At 42.9% G+C, this 18,325-nt stretch overlaps 1 pseudogene; it reads right to left on the bottom strand.

Moving 5' to 3' along the window:
- Positions 1–17,900, bottom strand: part of LOC102864381 — a 25,962-nt pseudogene extending 8,062 nt beyond the window's left edge.
- Positions 17,901–18,325: the final 425 nt, after the last annotated feature.

Below are 18,325 nucleotides of genomic sequence, written 5' to 3'. Positions count from 1 at the left end.
GGAGACAAAATACATCCCTGACGGACCCCTTTCTTGATTTTGCTATACTGCAAAGATATTTGACTATGTAGCTCATGACAAATTATGGTTAACATTTGGAAGAGTGGGCTTCCAGAACACTTAACTGTTTCCATGTGAAATCTGTATGTAAAATAAGGAGCAGTTGTCTGAATAGAATAAGGAGAACACTAACTGCATGGTTTGAAGTCAGCAAAGGTGTGTGTCATGATTGTGTTCTTTCTTCATACTCATTTAATCTGTATACTAAGCACGTAATTTAAGAAGCTGGGCTAAATGAAGAAGAATGTGGCATCAAAGTTGGAGGAAGAATCAATAACCTGCATAGTGCAGATGACACCACCTTGCTTGCTGAAAGTAAAGGCTTGATGTTCTTACTGAAGAAGAGGAAAGAATGCAGTATGTATTACATCTCAACGTCAAGAAAACAAGAGTCCTAACCTACTGGCAGCATCATGATAGATGGAGAAAAGACTGAAGACGTTGTCAAAGATTTCGTTTTCTCCAGATCCACAATCAACACTCAGGGTCAAAACTTTAAAAAGACATGTTGCATTGGGAAAATCGACTGTCAAAGTTCTAAAGAGCAAGGAATGTCAGTGTAAAAACTAAGGTGTACCTGAAAAGTCATGATTTTTCCAATCGCTTCCTATGCATCTGAAAGCCGAACCATGAGTAAAACTGAAGAAGAAAGAATTAATGCCTTTGAATTGTGCTGTTGGCAAAAAGTACTGAATATCTTGTGCACTATCAAAAGAACAGGGGGCTCTTATGGCCTAGTGGTAAGAAGCTGCACTGTAATCCTAAAGGTTTGTGGTTCAAAACCATCAGCTACTCCGTGGGAGAAAGATGGGCAGTCTCCTTCTATGTGATTAACTGCCTCTGAAAATCCACTGGAAGGTAAGCTATGGGTCAGTTCTGACTCAATGGTACAAAACAACAACAACAACAACCCCTAAAAGAGCAAACTAAGTCTACCTTACGGGAAATGCAACCAGGTTGCCACTTAGAGGTAAGGATGGTAAAACTTCTTTTCTCAGACTTTAGACATATTGTCAGGAGACATAAGTCCTTGGGAAAGATGTCATCCTGGGAAAGGTAGAGAGGGTCAGTGAACAAGAGGAAGACCCTCCACAAGATGGATTGACACAGTAACTAACATGATGGATTGACACAATGACATTCATAATGGGTTTGACCACGGTCTCTGTCTCCGCCCAATCCTGTGCAAGGTTCAGATCTGTTGTTCATGAGTCATAGTCAACTCAACAGCATCTACCAACAGCAACCATTTCATTCAGTATACTGTTCTCAGGCTTCATCCAGGTGATAGCATGTACCAAAACTTCATTTCTCTCTAAGGCTGAATAATATCGCATTGTTTATCTGTCCATCACATGTATTGATGGGCCCCTGGATTGTGTCCAGCTTTTGGTTATTGTGAACAGTGCTGCAGTGAACATTGATGCACATGTCTGATGTATATATGTTGTTGTTGTTGTTGTTGGGTACTGTGGAGTCAAAACTGACTCATAGCTGACCCTCCAGCGAGTTGTCAGAATTAATAGCACAGGTGGAGATTGCCCCTTTTTCTGTCATGGGGCAACTGGTGGACTCAAACAGCGTGTGTTTGCGTTGGCAGTGCAACTCTTTACCACTAAGCCACCAGAGCTCCTCTGTGTAGCAGAATGTCAAAAGAGAATGAAAGAGGGGCAGGGTGATGAGTCGTGGTCCATGGAAGTGGTGGTTGTGGACTCAGGCTGCGGGCTGGAGAGCAGTGTCTGTTGTAATGTTGTGTGAGGCCCACATTCATGCATGCTGGTGGTCCAAGAACCCCTCCCTGGTGTGTGCAAGCGTGGATTCCCCCCCACCTCCGCCTCCCCAGAGCCTTCTGGCCACTGCCCTTTGGGTGCCTTGGTCTCTCCCACCATTCAGATTCACCAGCATAAATCTTCTTCCAACAGTTGACCAGCTGGTAGAAATGTCCCAGAACACAGTAAATGGCTAATTAACAGCTGCTGATGGATTTGGGCACGAGGGTGACTGTGTTTGTAGCAACAATAGAACTTAATTAAAATTGGTTGCTTTGGCAGCCATCGCGAGGCTGCCTTGACCGCTCCAGCCTCCACGCCGCTCCTTCAGTGTCACACACACAGCCTGAAATTTGAGGCTTGTTTGTGGGTGAGATACCTGCTGTGGCATTTGGATGACAATTATGTAGATTTTTTTTCTCTGAAATGATTTCACAAACTGTCAAAATAAGTCTGTTATATTTATCCCTTAAATCATTAGGGACTAATGATTATACCAAAAATTTAGAGTTTCTTTTTATTGATAATGTTTCTCTGTCAATTTTTTTTTTCTTGAAGCTGTTGCTGATAATTGGTCCTTAAGGTTAGCAGTTAAGCCTTTCTTACCAAACCTGTTAATGTTGAAGTCGAGTTGGCTCCAACTCTTAGTGACTGTAAGAGATAGAATAGACGGCACCTCCGAGTTTCAAGGTTGTGAACCTTTATGGAAGCCAACTGTCACGCCCTCTCCTGTGTAAGGTGGTGGATTTTAATAACTAGCCACTTAATTAGCTGCCAGGGACTTAACCACTGTGCTGCCAGGGCTTGGTAAAATTCTTGTTAAATGCAGTCAAATTGTAGTCAAAATACAATAGTGGCAAGAAGCTGTGCAGCAATCTCAAAGGCACATAGTTTGGATGCACCAGCTGCTCTGAGGGAGAAGGATGGGCAATCTCCTTCCGTGTGATTAACTCCTGAAAACCCGCTGGAGGGTCATTTCTGACTCTGTGATATACAACAGAACAAAATGCTGTCATTCTGCACCAGGCTGACCATTGTTGCTATACTTGTGCCCATTGTTGTGAACACTGTGTTAATGTATTTCACTGAGAGTTGTCCTCTTTTTTACATTCATGACCATATGCTTTCTCCTGAAATGGCTGAACATTGACCAGCTCTTTTTACAGTGACTCTACATATTCTTCCCACTTTCTTTTGATGCTTATGTCCTACAATTGCAATTTGAGGCTCCAGGTTTTCTTTTTTTTTTTTTTAGTTCTGTCAGCATCAGAAATGTCAAGTCTGTTCCCGTTGGGTTTTCTAACTCCAGGATTTTGCACAGTTCATTATAATACTTTTTCTTCTTAAGTTACTCTTTGAAATCCTCTGCTCATCTCTCTTCATTTCTTCTATTCACTTTATCTTTTCTACATTCTAGAGCAAGTTTCAAAGTCTCTTCTGACACCCATTTTGGTCTACTCTTTCCTATCATTTAAATGATCTTTTACTTTCTTCAAGGAAGATGCCCTTCCCATAACTTGTCTGGTCTTCAGTCATCAGTATTTAGTGCATCAAGTTTGGGATTGAGGTGGGATGTACCTGAGGTTGTATTTTTGGCTCTCCTGGACTTGTTTTCATCTTCAGCTTTACCCTGAGTTTGGGCATTTGGTGATCTACAGTTACCCATGGCCTTTTTTGACTGATGATGTTGAGTTCTCAGCTGATGATGTGAAGCCACTATTTCTTTTTATTTGTGTGTAGTCATTCCCTTAGGTGAGGGCCACATATAGGGGTCTCTGTTTTGGAAAAGTATTAACAGTGAGTAAGTTGGTAGTGGTACAAAATTCTATCATGTCATTTCTATCATCAAGTTCATATTCTTCAATTACCACATCTTCATTTCCCACTTGTGAATTCCAGTCTTCACCAATTATCCATGCATGTTGATTTTATGCTTGGTGAATTTCAGACTGCAGTGTCAAGTAGAAGTCTTCAATTTCTTATTTCTAACTTTGGTGGTTTTGTGTAAACTTGAGTAATGGTCATTGACAGTACTTCTGTGCATATGGATACTGCCTTATCATTGACAGAATTGTACTGCAGGATAGATCTTGAAATGTTCTTTCTGGAAATGAATGTGACCCTCTTCCTCTTCAGTTTGTCATTCTCAGTACAGTGGGCTAAATGACTGTCTGATTAAAACCGGCTGGTCCCAGGTCATTCCAGCGCACTAATGTCTAGGTGGTCATTTTACTTTCAATTTCATTTTGACAACTTTACATTTTCTTAGAGTTGTATTTTGTACATTCCACTTTCTGATTATTACCGGATGTTTGCATCTGTCCCGTCTCAACTTGAAATATGCCACATCAGTAAATGTTGTTCTTATTGTTAGCTGCCATCAAGCTGGGGCCAACTCATAGTTGACCCTCAGATGGATTTTTAAAGGCTGTAAATTATACAGAAGGGGATTGCCCATCTTTCTCCTGTGGATAGCTGATGGATTTGAACCATGTGCCTTTGGACTGGCAATGTAGTACCTTACCCACTAGGCCACTATAGTGCCCTTCTCGGTAAGTAAAGGCCCTGGAAGATTTACTCCAGACTGTGGCGAGTTGTGCTGCTCACTAGTGGTTCCACAGAAAACTTGTTGGAAGGTCAGTTATGAGTCTGTTCTGACTCAATGGCAATGAGTTTTTTAATTTGCTGTCATTAAGGTCCATTACATGATCATTAATCAAGAGATATATCGCATTGGGCAAGTCCGCTGCCTGGGAATTCTCCAAATTACTGAAGAGCAATGATATCAGTTTGAAGACTAAGGTGTGTCTGATTCAAGCCATGATCTTTTCAGTCACTTGCTATACATCTTAGAACTGGACAGTGAAGAAGGATGACAGAAAACTTGATGCTTTTGAGCTGTGGTGTCAGAGTAGAATGCTGACTACCCATAGACTGTCAAAAGAAGTGCAGCCAGAGTTGCTCCTTGGAGGCAAAGATGACAAAGCTTCATCTCACATGTTTTGGGCATGTTTCTAGAAACGGGGCTATTCCTTGGAAAGGGACATGATTCCTGGGAGGGTGGTGGGTCAGTGAAAGAGAAGAATACCCTCAGTGAGCTGGACTGACACAGTGACTACAGCAATGGGCTCAGATGAGTCAGAGATGATGAAGAGGGCGCAGGATGGAACAAGGTTCGGATCTGTTGTTTATGGGGTTGCTATAGGCTGTGCTCAACCGGACAGCATCTGACAACAACATAAAGGTTTTCACTGATCAGTTTTTTCAGAAGTTTCCCAGTCCTTTTTCCTGGTCTCTTTTAGTCTGGAAGCTTCACTGAAACCTGCCCACCAGGGGTGATTCTGCCAATGTTTGAAATACTAGTAGTATAGCTTCCAGCTTCACAGCGGCATGTGAGCCCACACAGCATGACAAACTTATGGACAAGTGGTGGAGAGCTCGGGAGGTTCAAAATAAATGCTTTGCGTACTTATTTGGAAGAAAAACATTTTGACACTGTCACTTTGCTTTGGCATAGGAGAACAGGAAAAGCAAGATGTAGTTTAACAGAGATTTTATTAACACCTCGTTGACTAAAATTATTAGTAACTACTGTGGAGGGCGCACTATGCACACTCCCTTCTAGTGACCTTCTGTGTTAATTTTGATTACAACAGTTTGATGCCATTACTTTCAGACCCCACAGACTGGGACATGTAACTCATTCAAATTTAAGCAAGTCAGTCAGTCCTGAGACCAAGATTGGAGCCCCAGGAAGTTTACCTCTAAAAATCGCAATTTTTAAAAATTATTAATTTCAATGAACATTTATAGAGATTTTGGATTTCCGTTCATTCATTGCTGCACTTTTCTCCCTGCCCACCCTCCCCCCACCCCCAGTATACTCTTCTCTTTGAAAAGTAAAAGATAAATTCCTTCATTGGTAAAAATCACAATTTTAATTGCCCTCACATACTGCTTATATTCATGAAACACCTTCTGCATGTCATGTCTTGACTTAGAGATTTTTCCAAAGTCTTTTGTTCATTAATGTATTCATGCATTAATTCGGAATATATTTATTGACAGCCAGATGTGTGCGTGCATTTTTCTAGGTCCTGGAGTTACCTCAGTGAGCAAGACCAATTAACTCTTTTTCTCATGGTGTTTATTATCCAATAGGAAGGGGCATATAATACACTCACAAATCAGGAAATAAATATGAAAATGCTAGTAATAAGTACCAGACAGAAAACTAGCATGAGGTGACATGAGCGTAAATTTCTTAGGGACACTTTCTTTGAGAAAATGACATTTTAACCGAGTTTTGAATGATAATTTAGATCCAGCTATAAAGTCAGTCTGGAGACCAAGATCTGATCCAGGCCTGGTCTTTGCAGTTACTTGCTATGCATCAGTCAGCTGGACAGTGACTTAGGATGATGGAAGAAGAGTCCATGCCTTTGAGTTGTGGTGCTGGAGAAGAATCTTGAACATACCATGGACCACCAAGAAAACAACTAAGTCTGTCTTAGGGTGAAGCAAGCTTCTCCTTGAACAAGCTTTACCTTGGAGGCTAAGACTTTGAAGCTCCATCTCACATACTTTGGGCATGTAGCCAGGAGGAGCTGGTTCTTAGAGAAGGACATCATGCTCGGAAGGGTGGAGGGACAGCACAAGAGAAGAAGACTGTATGAGGTGGATTGATACAGTAACTGAGTTAATGGGTAGAGGTATGTCAGTGTCAGTGAGACTGGCTCAGGACAGGGCTGTCTTCAGATCTGTTGTACATAGGGTCACTATGGGTCACAGGTGACACAACTACACATAACAACAACAACATGCAAAGACCAAGAGAGCTCTGGTGGTATGAAGCTGCACTGCAATCCCAAAGGCATGTGGTTCAAATCCACCAGCTGCCCTGTGGAAGAAGGATGAACATGTGATTAAACTGCCTCTGAAGACCTGTTTGAGGGTCAGTTATGGGTCGGTTCTGACTCAGTGATACACAACAACGTGCAAAGACCAAAGGGAGAACATTCCAGATGGAGGCGATTACCTGCAGATGTCCAAGACGGTGAGCATGGTGAGTGGAGAATGAGTGTGGTGGGTGGAGATATCACTATTAGGGAGGGTCAGATCTGAGTGGCCTTTGTGAGCCAAGGTGAAGACTTCATCAGATTTATTTATATGTACAGTATAAAGACTTGGAGGCTTTTAATTAGGAATTAATGTTTGTTTCTAAAAGATTGTGCTACCTGCTGCATGGTGATTGACTGTGGGCTTGAGCATGGCAGAGGGAGCCCTATTTGGAGGCTGTTGCTATAATCCTGGTAAGAGGTGGCTATGGCAGATATTGAGGTATTGCTTATGGCGAGAGAAGAGAATGGATGGAGTGGGGTGTATTTGGAGTTAGACATGGCTTGACTTACTTGAATCTGGATGTATGGAGTTAAGGAGAGAAATTAATTTGTCTTGAACCACTAGGTAGATAATAGTGCAATTTACTAAAATTGGGAATGATTTGAAGCATTGGGAAATTTACTAAAATTGGGAATTTAGACATGCTAAACATGTCTAATGCTATTACGTGTGTACCTCTCAGTTATACAGTTATGTAAGGACCTTGGCATTTGAATTGAATTCCAGAGAGAGATTAGGGCTGAAGATCCAAATTTGGGAATCCTTGGGTAAAATGTTGATACTTAAAACCATGGACCTAGAGGAGAAGAACTTTGAAAGAAGGTAGATGGAGAGAGTAGAAGATGGTGTCCTGGGATGTGTCTGCCTTTAGTGATTGAACTGAGACTGAAAGAGAAAAACCAGAAATGTTTGTTTCATGCAAGCCAAAGGAAGAGACTTTCCTGGAAGGCAATATGAAGGCCATTGCTGACCCTGAGTAGAGCCATTCCAGGCAGGTGTGATTCGAATGAGTTTAAGAGAGGATGGAAGGTGTGGACAGTAGACAGTATTTCAGTGAAGAGGAGAGAGCAAGGCAGCCAGAGCTGCTATTGTTTGAGTCCGCGTTTTTTGCGCACATTTGTTTCCGGTGAGAAGGTGTACCTGGGAGTGAGAGAGCGATGGAGGCTGTGACTGTAGGGTTGGTGTCTGTAAGAAAGTGAGTGGGCACAGGATCAGGAATGGGCACAACCTTCAGGTAGTGGGAGGGATGGCAGAGAGGGCAGGTGCTGGGGGCATTTGGATGCCTGATGGGCAGTGGGCGCAGAAAATGAAAGCTTCATTCCTGATTTCTTCCATTTCCTCTTTGATGAGCATGAAAATTCTCTGGGGGTGGGTTAGGTTGGAGAGAGGGAGAGAGTGACATTGTCCACATGTAGAGGAAGGAGGAAAGTACCTTTCCCAGAAGAATATGGTGACTTAGTGGTAAGGAGTTGTGATGCCAACCCTGAGACACACAGTTTGACTCCACCAGCTGCTTTGTGGGAGAAAGAAGGGCAGTCTCCTTCTGTGCAATTTATTGCCTCTGAAAATCCGAAGGAGGATTCAGCTGTAACTCGACAATACATAACAACAACAATTTGTTTCCTAGGCTTGCCATAAAAAGGCACTTCAAACAGGTGGCTTAAAATAGAGGAAATGAGGCCAGAAGTCTTAACTCTAGGTGTTGGCAGGGCTATGTTCCCTCTGAAGACTGCAGAAACACCCGTCTATACCTCCTCTAGCTCCTGGTTGTTACCAGCAATCCTTAGAGTTCCTTACTGTCTAATCCCACTATCTGTCCCAGCTGCCGCATTTCCCTCTGTCTCTGTGTATCTTCTAAAGACATCAGTCACACTAATTTAAGACCCACTTTAATATAAGGAGCCCTGTGAGTTCTTCAAATAGTACTTTATGTGCTGGTCTGCTAACCTATAGGTCAGCAGTTTGAATCCACTTGCTCCTTAGGAAAAAGATGGACAGTCTCCTTCTAGAATGATGCACAGCTTCAGAAAACTGACGAAGGATTACACTGGGATTCACTCAATGACAGTGTGCTAATCCAAGATGCCATCATTTTCAATAATTAGAGGCCCATTTCCAAACAATGTCTTATCCTGAGGTTCCAGGGGAGCATGAATTTTGGGAGGCACTATTCACCCCAATACAGTGAGATTTCAGTGTTGAGTGTTCATCTGAGAACAGAAGCCATAAATGGGTTCTCTGGACGTGGTCAGTGCAGAGATAGAGACAGGGTGGGAAACACTTGGGTTTAACCAAGATTGAAGAGTTTCTAGGTGACAACATTAGAAGAAAAGCAGCCTGGGTTGGGAGCCTGCAGAACCCAGTGGTAGGGAGTGCTTCCGGCCTTTCTGACTCCCCCACAGCCCCTGTGCTTCCTCCCCGCCACAGTCACCTTGTATCTGTTTCCTCCTCTTCACCCTTCCAGAAGTGCCAGCAGGGATCTACCAGGCCAACCCTCTGCCCTTGTCCAGGAGGGTTGTGTGTACAGTTCATTCTGTGCCCAAATTGATGTGGGATCCCTGATAGCCACCTCCCTACCTCCTTTCCCTGTTTCTGAACTCTTTTCTTTGGCCTGGCTGGGACTCCCAGCGAGAAGGTGGGTGCATGTCTGAGAAGTCAGCTAGTCTGTATCAGGTCAGGGGCTGCTGGACTCTGTCACCTGCCTCAAAGCCCACCTGGAGGGACTCAACATAACTGATACCTTCTCTTTTATTTCTCCTAGGCTCTGAAGAAGGTTTCTGGTGAAGGACGTGCCCAAACCTCTGGTGAGACATTGAACGGTGGCCTGCTTCCAGGCCTGCAACCCCTGTTGACTCCCTCTGCCCACCCTGGTCCCATGTCGTCGTCCACAGCCTCCCTTCCTGCCTTATCCCAGGCCAACTCCTTCTACAGAAAACACCCCTTTGACTCCTCTAGGATAATTTCTTAAATAAAAGATGTGAAAAGAAAATTATTGTATAAGAAAACTATGATTAAAAATACTATAGAAAGGTAGAATACTATAGACAGGCAGAATCAATTTTTGTAAATAAAATTTTTATTTTATACAGGTTTACTTACAAAGTTCATATACATTGTTTTTCACACCATATCTTTCCCATTTCCTTTACCTTCCCATTCCCACCCATCAAATTGGCCCTGTGATTACCTCTCTCCCGCCCATTCCCACCCCTGGCTCCCCCCTTCCCTTTTAGGGTCCTCATGCACGTTCTACAGTAATGGTTTTATACAGTATTTTTCCTTATGGGACTGAGTTAGTTCACTTAGCATAATGGTCTCCAGCCCCTCCCAACTTAGATCGTGATTTACAAATCATTGCTCCTGCATGCTGCATGTGAATGTACCTAATTTCTCAATCCATTCAATTGTGATTGGACATTTAGGCTATTTCCATGTTCTTGTGATGGACACTGGGTGGGTAGATAAGAGTTTTAGTAATTCCTTCACCAGGCCCTAAGCACCTACAGTCTATCTCCTTGAAGGAAAAGAAACACGTAGACATGTGAACTGATGCAGGGGAAGCATTTGACAAAACCCAGCAGCCTTTCATGATGAAAATACTCAACAAACCAGATGTAGAAGGGAAATTCCTCAACATGATAAAGGATGGTTATGGAAAATCCCACAGCTAACATCATACTCAGTGGTAAAAGATGGAAACTTTCCCTTAAGAACAAGAGGAAGATGCCTGCTTTCACCACTAACATCAAGCATTGTATTAGAAATTCTAGTGAGAGTCATTAAGCAAGAAAAAGAAATAAGACATCCAAATGAGAAGGGAAAAGTAAAAGTATCTATTTGCACATGACGTGATCTTACATAGAGAAAATCCTGAAGTATCCATAAGAAAGTTACTAGAACTAATGAAAAGGCATAAGATCAATGTACAAAAATTGTGTTTCTGTACATTTGTGGTGTCTGCCGAGTTGGAACTAACTCATAGCTGATTCTTCTTCAGGTTTTCACTGTTGTACATTAGAAGTAAAAAAGTCTGAAAATTATGAGAACAACTCTATTTATGAAAGCATACAAAATAATAAAATACCTGTTATTATGTACCATTGAATTTACCATCGAATTAGAACCAACAGCTGGCAGATTCAAACTAGATGCCTTTGGGTTGACAGCACAATTCCTTATCAGTAGGCCACCAGAACTCTTTATAACATGTTATTATTTTGCTGTTATGTGCTGTCTAGTTGCCTGCGACTCATAGTGACCCTATGTACAACAGACCTAAACCCGACTCTATCCCATGCCAATCTTATTGTCTCTGACACACCTATCCCCATTACCCCAGACCCTGAATCAATCCATCTCATCTCATCCATCCAATTCCTTTCTTGTACTGTCCCTCCACCCTCCCAAGCATGATGTCCCTCTCCAAGGATGGATTCTGCCTTGCAACATGTCCAAAGTATGTCAGACGGAGCTTCAGAATCCTTGCCTCCAAGGAGCAGCCTGGTCTCACCCTCTCTAGGACGAACTTCTAGCAGTCCATGATACATTCAACACTCTTCCCCAGCATCACAGCTCAAAGACATGAATTCTCCCTCTATCATCCCTAGTCATTGTCCAGAAAGCTCTATAACATACCTAGTCATAAATTCAATTGTTGTTGTTGTTGACTGCCTTCAAGTCGAGCACAATTCATAGCAACCCTATGAACAAAAGGCCTGAACTCTTTCTATAACTATTGACATTTATTGAAGTTTACAGAGTTTCCAGAGACATGTTTAGGAAATGGATGCCACTTCTTTTTCCAAAACTCTTGAACTGGGAGCTCCACCAAACACCGTCCACCATGGGCAACCATTATTGCATTTGACACCCCAATGGCACAAGGTTCAGCATCACAGCAACCCCAGGTTACCTCAGCACAGCACACTGACAGAAGAGTGCTGTACTGCTAAGAAGAATGTTCCTCCAAAATATAATAACAACCAACTTTAAATTCAAAGGCCCTCCCCAAGGTCTTGTTGACGCTAACCAAGAAGTTTAAATAAAAAAACACCCCAAACTCCAAACCCAATATAGTATATTATTGTTGTTATATGCTGTTGAGTCATCTGTGATGTTTCGTGACCCTATGTACAACAGCTCAGAACCCTTCCCTGTCCTGAGCCAGTCTTACTCATTCCAATACACCAATCCTGATTGCCCCAGATACTGTATCAATCCATCTCATCCAGGGTCTTCCTCTCCTGAGCTGTCTGTCCACCCTTCTGAACATTATGTCCTTAAAACTTTGTCTACTGAGAATGGTAAAGCATTGTTCATGAAATTAAATAAGACCTAAATAAATAGGCAGACATAGTATGTTCATGGACTGGAATTCTCAGTATTGTTAAGATGACAGTATCTATGGTGTATCTATAGATGCAATGTTTTCCCTGTCAAAATATCAACAGTCTTTTGTCCACCAAAGATAGTGTCAAGAAAGTGAAAAGAAAATGGCAGAATGGGAGAAAATATTTGGAATCTATTTACTGGATAATTTTTGGATAAAATATTCTGCTACTAACTTGGATTATGACCTTTTAACTTTCCTAACATGGTCCTGTGTGATCTGTGAGCTATTGCTCTGGATTTTGAACCCAGCAAAGCACTAGTGTTGCGATAAATAGAAAGTGTTATGGGAACATGGGAGAGATGTCTGACTTCATGGAATTGGTTTTGTTTTACTGATACTGTTGATGGTGACAGTTCCCCCCTTGTGAAGTTGATAAAAGTCAGACATGGCCATCCCCACGTGGCACTCGCTCTTCTTAGACTTTGTAATAGAGAAATGTAGATAAAAAACCACAGTAATATACTGCTTCACACCCACTAGGGTGACTGCTATGGGGAAACTGGAATGTAAGGGGTGAGGATGGAGGTGAATTGGAACACTTATCTATTGCTGGTAGAAATAGAAAATTATGCAGCCTCTGTGGGAAATAGTTTTGCAGTTTAAAAAAATAAATATAGAATTATGATATGATAAGGCATTTCCACTTCTAACATGGAGTTATATGACCAAGCATTTCCACTCCTATATCCAGAGACTCAAGCAGTACACCATTGTTTTGGGGGGTGTTTTTTTCCTTTTCTTGGTAAAACAAAGACCTATATGATTTATTTCACCAACATAGTAAATAAAAATTAAGATTATAATCTTGAGATTAAAATAAAATCGTATGTTTTTTCTCTTTACTTAATTTTTATAGCCAGAACTCTTCTAGCCTAACAATTAATTAAAATTTTCTGAAGACAAAACACCAGTAGTCAGGAAATAAAAAGACAAATCACATTGGGAAAATCTGCTGTCAGGGACCTCTCCAGAGTGCTGAAAGGCAACAATGTCAGTATAGAGACTAAGGTGTGCCTAATCCAGGCCATGGTGTTCGTAATTACTTGTTATGCTTCAGAGAGCTGGGCAGTGACTAAGGATGACAGAAGAAGAATTGATGCCTTTGAGTTGTGATGCTGGAGAAGAGTCTTGAACATATCATGTACTGCCAAGAAAACAAATCTGTTTGGGAGAGGGTGAAACCAAGTTTCTCCTTGGAGGCTAGAGTTTTGAAGCTCTGTCTCACATACTTTGGGCACTTGGCTAGGAGAGACTGGTCCTTGGAGAAAGACATCATGCTTGGAAGGGTGGAGTGACAACACAGGAGAGGAAGACCCCAGATGAGATGGAGAAACACAGTAACTGAGGCAATGGAGATTGGTGTGTTGGAATTGGTGACACTGGCTTAGGATAGGGAAGGATTTAGAGCTGCTATACCGTGGTCACTTGTGGTTGCTGTGAGGCTGAACACTGTGACACGGATGTGTCAAATGCGTTAATGGTTGGCTACCCAATGTGGACAGAGAGTGGGGTGGAGCTCCCCGATTAAAACAAGCGTGGAAGGAGGAGTGGCGTCCACTTCCATAATAGCTTGCCTCCGGAAACCCTATGAACCTGGAGAGAGGATGAAAGGCACCCAAGCGTCAAGGACTCTCCTTCATAGGGTCTCTATGAGTCACCTGCGACTCGACAGCACTTAACAACAACAACAAGAAGATACATATGGTCACAGGTGACTCGATGGCACATAACAAACAACAACAACTCAAACAGTACACAGTGTTAATAGCAGCATTCTTGATGATAGCCAAAAGATTGAAACAACCCAAATGCCTACCAATAGATGAATGGATAAACAAAATGTTACATAGCCTATACAATGGAATATTATTTATCTGTAAAGAGAATAATGTTCTGATACAATATACACTGTTCTGATACAAGATACATTATAATGGACCTTGAAAATGTTCGTTTCAGTCTAGTGGACTCCAACTTATAGTGACAATAGTTTGAAACCTTACCTGATCCTGCACACCCTCCACTGGGTTGAAAACAGTACATTGAGTAAAAGAACTCAGACACGAGAGGACAAATACTGTTATGACTCCACTTATATGAACTATCTAGATTATGCAGGTACAAAGAGTAGATTAGTGCTTCCTAGGGACTGTGGTGGGAATATTGATAAAGCGGAAAAAAAAAGTAGTCCAATAAATCAAGAAGTAGGGTCAATATGTTTAGAATTTAGAGTGAATGGTAAAAGAATCATCTAAAAGTCAAGAAACATTTGTTTGTTTTGATTTTTTTATTGTTGTTGTGTACCATCAAATCGGATGACTGGCACAGGAGGAGCTAGCCCCTCCTTATCTAGCAGAGCATCTGGTGGATAAGACTTTTTTTTTTAAATGTCAGATTCTATTCATTAAATTATGATAATGTATTTCCACAATTAACACTCTTGGCACCAGTAGCCAGGAAATCAAAAGACAAATTGCATTAGTGAAATCTCCTGTCAGGGACCTCTTCAGAGTGCTAAAGAGCAACAGTATCAGTCTAAAGACTAAGGTGTGCCTGATCCATGGTCTTTGCAATTACTTGCTTATATAGCATGGAACTGGACTAAGGATGATAGAAAAAGAATCAATGCCTTTGAGTTGTGGTGCTGGAAAAGAGTACTGGACTGCCAAGAGAACAGATTTGTCCTGGAGAGAGTGAAACCAAAGTTGCCCCTTGGAGACAAGGATTTTGAAGCTTCATCTAACATGCTTTGAGCATGTTGCTAGGAGGAACTAGTACTTGGAGAAGGACATCATGCTTGGATGGATGGAGGGACAGCATAAGAGACGAAGACCCTGGAGGAGGTGGATTGACATGGTAAGTGGGTTAATGGGAATAGGTCTATCAGAGACAGATTGGCTCAGGATAGGACCGGGTTCAGAGATACCATGCATAGGGTCACTATGAGTTGCAAGCAACTCGACAATGCATAAAAACAATAACTTTGACAATGATTTAAAAATAAAATCACTAAGGGGATTTCAAAACTGAAAAATAGCCCTTCTTTTTTTTTTAATTAATTTTAATGAAAGTTTACAGAGACTTAGGGTTTCTAGTCATTCATTGTTGCACTTTTCTCCCTGACCACCCTTCCCCCCAATTCGCTCTTCTCTTTGAAAAGTAAAAGAAAAATTCTTTCACTGTTATACAGTCACTCCCCCGAAGTCCACTGCAATGTGCAGCCTTCATTTTGGACTCCTGTCATGACAATAATACATAATCATATATCCCTTTTAAACAGTTCTCTCCCTCACCTGTTTCAATGCAGAAAATACTCCCTCTTTTAAAAAACAGCTATGGAGTCCTAGGGCTGGTTCTGCTCTGCGAATGCCCTGGGACTCTTTGCCAACCTCCGGCAGTCTCCTTCCTCACGCTCATCCCAGTTGCAATTAATGAATTGACAGTGTCATTTTTGTTTAGCACTTGAAAAACAAAATCTGTTTCCACTTATGTACAGTGGAGGTCTGGACACCATGAGATAATTAAGCCCATCACGTCTTCTGCTTTTCTCTAAAGTTGGACACTGCTCTTAATGTCAGAGATGCCAGATCCTCTTTTTTTACTTGAAATGTGATCATATGAGTGGTTTCCATTTTGCTTCTTAAAACAGTAGATTAGCCTTGCTAACCATGTATTCCTGAGCCAGGTAAGAGGGTGGGGAGCGACAGGATGAAGTTTGAGAGGTGTGTTAGCACCAGACGAGTTATTTTGGGATTTAAAACATATGCGGGATTGTGGACTGCCTGCATTTGCATGCTGCAGAGGCTCACGAATCACTTTAGTAAGGTTCAAGATCAGCCCAGCCAGGGCTTCTGCAGCACCTCTCTGTGGAGTTTCCAGATGTGATTTTGTTTCTCTTTGCTGCACCCCTCCCTGAATTCTCAAACCCCGTGCCCTGGCATAGTGCTTCATTTCCTCTGCTGTGTCTTCCGATTCCTTGGGTGCTTGTCCATTCTCCGCCCTTCTGCTCAGGGGTAACCAGTCATCCTATAGAAATGGAGAGAATAAATTTGCCTTTAAAGCCACTATATTACAGTAATTTGTTGTTGAACAGCAATAAACTCATAGAGTTTTATAAAAGTTCATAGCGTCACTCATTCATTGAAGCCCATCCCATTTCCTTTGCTTCCCTTCTGAAGGATCCTTCCTGGTGCTGCTTCCAAGACCTGAGCTGGCTGACATTCATGGGAAAGTGTGGCTGCTGGTGGCCAGTGTCATCCCTAAGGCCTGGTTCTTCTGGGTGTGGGTGTCCCTAAGTTCACTGTGCTCTCAGGCTTCTGTGCATTTTCTGGGGGGCTTCCTGGGAAATATCTCCAAAAAAATCTGGGCCCTCGCTCCCAGGGAAGCTGATGACACTCTGGTCCCTTTGTGCCCAATGGTCCGGGAGCACCACCCAGAGGTTGTGTCTGGTCATTGCATGTTTGAGAAGGACCGCTGTTGGCAGAAGTCCCCATAACATAATGCGTGGATTGGTGGTTCAAATCCATAGGCTCCCTCCATAGGAGAAAGATCGTCAGTCTCTTATAAAGACTTACAGCCTCAGAAACCTTACCAATGGTCACTAGATGCTGGAATCAACGGCAATGAATTTGAGTGTTGAGTATTGTTGGTTTTGGTTTTAAGCAGTGAAGCTGCTGCCTCCACTCGCTTTCCCCCGACCCTAGCCTGAAGAGCAGCTTCTGGCCTGTTAGAAGGGGCTAGAGAGGTTATCCCAGACACAATCCGTCGGGAATGAGCCCACCTGCTATGTGGATGTTCACACCTTGTGAGATACATCAGACAGGCATGTTATTTTCTTTTTGTGAAGAGGAATGGTAAGCCCTGAGAGATGCCTTCCCCATGTGCCATAGCAAACAACGAACAGCACAGCTGGGTTTGAACCTGGGTCTGACTCTTCATAGGATCTCAGGCCTACCGACTTGGAGGGTGTGGCGGGAGGACACACCCTGCACCCGGGTTACAACATGTAAGACTGCCCCAGTGAAGACCTCTCTTCTTTCTTGTCTCCTCCCTTAGAGCAGACTCACTTACAGCAGAGTTAACACAATTTTCTGTCCCCAGTAGAATTTCCCATTACAGAATATAAGGTCTCAGATCCCTGTGATTATTTTAACAATAATAGTGATTCCTCCTTATTGATGCCATCAATGCCCTCCTGCTCTGCCGTTTCCACACTTATTATCTCATTTTACCCTGCTCAGGGAGTCGGCACCGACAGGCAGAGACCTGTCGGTGGGAGTAGATCCAGCCGGCAGAGATCTTTGGTGCAGCCTGAGCCTCTCCCCCTCCTTTGCTCCTCCAGCCCAAGCAAGTGCCACCAGCATTGTTACTGGGTTTGTTTTGTAGATATTTTTAATTCGTATGGGAGAGCTCTGGTGGCCTAGTGGCAAGAAGCTGTACTGCAATCCCCAAGGCAAGCAGTTCAAAGCCACAGGGGGAGGGATGCCCAAACACCTCTTCTGTGATTAACTGTCTCTGAAAACCTGCTGGAGGGTCAGCTGTGGGTCAATTCTGAATCTACAGTACACAATAACAACAACAGCACAGGCATTTTGAAAGGGAAAATTGCTGATACTTTGGACTTGGAGGCAACAGCTCCCGTGTTCAGGTCAGCTGGCCCCTGGTACCCCAGCATCTGCAAGCCACTTTCCAGGCCTCAGTACCTTGGACATACCTGCCATCTGTTCCCCTAGACTGCACAGACTGAGGCGACCCAAGGTTTCAGTAGCTGTGGCCATGCCTGCCTTCCCCACCAGAATTCCCTCTTCCAGTAGCACATCTGGAAGTTTGAGGAGTTTGAAGGGTGACCAGCTTGTCCCCTTTCCTCCTGTTGCGGGTCCAGAGTCATCCTCATTCTACCCTCTGTAATCTCCTTTAACTCCTGTAGTTCTGGAGGTGTAAACAGCACACCAGTGCCCCAGAATGATTGGTTCTCATTCATCTTCACCTCTAGTTCACCATTCAAAAGGAGAGTGAGGTCTTAATTTAGCATGTGCCTTCAGTCCCCAATTCAGCACAGACATTTGAACCACACAGAGGAAGCTCCCATTAGGTTGAAACCTGAGGCAGCCCTTGTATCCCTCCCTTCATCGCGCCTTGACACCCCAGGGCACAATATCAGCTATCCTAAAGGATTCTGGAGAATCACAGGACCCGCAGCTTC

The sequence above is a fragment of the Elephantulus edwardii genome, unplaced genomic scaffold (assembly GCF_000299155.1).
Source record: "Elephantulus edwardii isolate Elephantulus edwardi_28Jun2011 unplaced genomic scaffold, EleEdw1.0 scaffold00176, whole genome shotgun sequence".
Taxonomy (NCBI): domain Eukaryota; kingdom Metazoa; phylum Chordata; class Mammalia; order Macroscelidea; family Macroscelididae; genus Elephantulus; species Elephantulus edwardii.
The sequence above is the reverse complement of the archived record's forward strand: the minus strand, read 5'-3'. Positions and strand labels throughout refer to the sequence as shown.